We start from the raw sequence: 2,816 nt of genomic DNA on the forward strand, positions 1-2,816 counted from the left end.
AAAGGGCGGGCCGAAGCGTCCGAGGCCGGATACCGACTCTGATGAAGAGTCGGGACCCCCTAAACGCTTCGCCCAGTTCAAAGTGCCAGCTAAACCCGAAGGCTTCGACAATGCCTACCAATTGGTCAGGGCATTGGAGTTGCAACGGAAAATCCGGTTGTCGATCCGGGTCGCCCGAGATCAGGGCATGATCATAATGCCCAAAGATCAAGCTACGAAGGAGCTAACTGATGGGAGGAAAGTGAGTCTTTCCCCACTAAGTCCCGAGGAAAAGAGAATCAAGATGGTGCTACTTGGCTTCTCAGTCTCGTACGATGTGGAGCTGATCGCTTCACACCCACAGGTCGTGCAGGCTTCCCGAATGTCGAAGGGGAAGACCCCAACCAGGCAAGTCCTGGTGACCATGAAAGGTGCCCCAACCACTACCCTTGATCTGGGTAACTGGGGCACCCACAACCTTCGAACTGGTTCAGCCTGCTCTCCCCTCTCAGTCGGGGAGGCCGTCTGTGAACTCAGGGGTCGCCCGAGATCAGGGCATGATCATAATGCCCAAAGATCAAGCTACCTTAAATTTCCTCCGGGAAACGAAGGAGCTAACTGATGGGAGAAAGGGAGTCTTTCCCCACTAAGTCCCGAGGAAAAGAGAACCAAGATGGTGCTACTTGGCTTCTCAGTCTCGTACGATGTGGAGCTGATCGCTTCACACCCACAGGTCGTGCAGGCTTCCCGAATGTCGAAGGGGAAGACCCCAACCAGGCAAGTCCTGGTGACCATGAAAGGTGCCCCCACCACTACCCTTGATCTGGGTAACTGGGGCACCCACAACCTTCGAACTGGTTCAGCCTGCTCTCCCCTCTCAGTCGGGGAGGCCGTCTGTGAACTCAGGGGTCGCCCGAGATCAGGGCATGATCATAATGCCCAAAGATCAAGCTACCTTAAATTTCCTCCGGGAAACGAAGGAGCTAACTGATGGGAGAAAGGGAGTCTTTCCCCACTAAGTCCCGAGGAAAAGAGAACCAAGATGGTGCTACTTGGCTTCTCAGTCTCGTACGATGTGGAGCTGATCGCTTCACACCCACAGGTCGTGCAGGCTTCCCGAATGTCGAAGGGGAAGACCCCAACCAGGCAAGTCCTGGTGACCATGAAAGGTGCCCCAACCACTACCCTTGATCTGGGTAACTGGGGCACCCACAACCTTCGAACTGGTTCAGCCTGCTCTCCCCTCTCAGTCGGGGAGGCCGTCTGTGAACTCAGGGGTCGCCCGAGATCAGGGCATGATCATAATGCCCAAAGATCAAGCTACCTTAAATTTCCTCCGGGAAACGAAGGAGCTAACTGATGGGAGAAAGGGAGTCTTTCCCCACTAAGTCCCGAGGAAAAGAGAACCAAGATGGTGCTACTTGGCTTCTCAGTCTCGTACGATGTGGAGCTGATCGCTTCACACCCACAGGTCGTGCAGGCTTCCCGAATGTCGAAGGGGAAGACCCCAACCAGGCAAGTCCTGGTGACCATGAAAGGTGCCCCAACCACTACCCTTGATCTGGGTAACTGGGGCACCCACAACCTTCGAACTGGTTCAGCCTGCTCTCCCCTCTCAGTCGGGGAGGCCGTCTGTGAACTCAGGGGTCGCCCGAGATCAGGGCATGGTCATAATGCCCAAAGATCAAGCTACCTTAAATTTCCTCCGGGAAACGAAGGAGCTAACTGATGGGAGAAAGGGAGTCTTTCCCCACTAAGTCCCGAGGAAAAGAGAACCAAGATGGTGCTACTTGGCTTCTCAGTCTCGTACGATGTGGAGCTGATCGCTTCACACCCACAGGTCGTGCAGGCTTCCCGAATGTCGAAGGGGAAGACCCCAACCAGGCAAGTCCTGGTGACCATGAAAGGTGCCCCAACCACTACCCTTGATCTGGGTAACTGGGGCACCCACAACCTTCGAACTGGTTCAGCCTGCTCTCCCCTCTCAGTCGGGGAGGCCGTCTGTGAACTCAGGGGTCGCCCGAGATCAGGGCATGATCATAATGCCCAAAGATCAAGCTACCTTAAATTTCCTCCGGGAAACGAAGGAGCTAACTGATGGGAGAAAGGGAGTCTTTCCCCACTAAGTCCCGAGGAAAAGAGAACCAAGATGGTGCTACTTGGCTTCTCAGTCTCGTACGATGTGGAGCTGATCGCTTCACACCCACAGGTCGTGCAGGCTTCCCGAATGTCGAAGGGGAAGACCCCAACCAGGCAAGTCCTGGTGACCATGAAAGGTGCCCCAACCACTACCCTTGATCTGGGTAACTGGGGCACCCACAACCTTCGAACTGGTTCAGCCTGCTCTCCCCTCTCAGTCGGGGAGGCCGTCTGTGAACTCAGGGGTCGCCCGAGATCAGGGCATGATCATAATGCCCAAAGATCAAGCTACCTTAAATTTCCTCCGGGAAACGAAGGAGCTAACTGATGGGAGAAAGGGAGTCTTTCCCCACTAAGTCCCGAGGAAAAGAGAACCAAGATGGTGCTACTTGGCTTCTCAGTCTCGTACGATGTGGAGCTGATCGCTTCACACCCACAGGTCGTGCAGGCTTCCCGAATGTCGAAGGGGAAGACCCCAACCAGGCAAGTCCTGGTGACCATGAAAGGTGCCCCAACCACTACCCTTGATCTGGGTAACTGGGGCACCCACAACCTTCGAACTGGTTCAGCCTGCTCTCCCCTCTCAGTCGGGGAGGCCGTCTGTGAACTCAGGGGTCGCCCGAGATCAGGGCATGATCATAATGCCCAAAGATCAAGCTACCTTAAATTTCCTCCGGGAAACGAAGGAGCTAACTGAT

At 55.0% G+C, this 2,816-nt stretch overlaps 1 protein-coding gene across 1 annotated transcript in view; it reads right to left on the reverse strand.

The window, feature by feature from the left end:
- Positions 1-2,816, reverse strand: part of LOC125042453 (Rieske domain-containing protein-like) — a 15,659-nt gene that overhangs the window by 10,565 nt on the left and 2,278 nt on the right. The gene's annotated exons all lie outside the window — the stretch shown is intronic.

The sequence above is a fragment of the Penaeus chinensis genome, chromosome 32 (genome assembly GCF_019202785.1).
Source record: "Penaeus chinensis breed Huanghai No. 1 chromosome 32, ASM1920278v2, whole genome shotgun sequence".
NCBI lineage: Eukaryota > Metazoa > Arthropoda > Malacostraca > Decapoda > Penaeidae > Penaeus > Penaeus chinensis.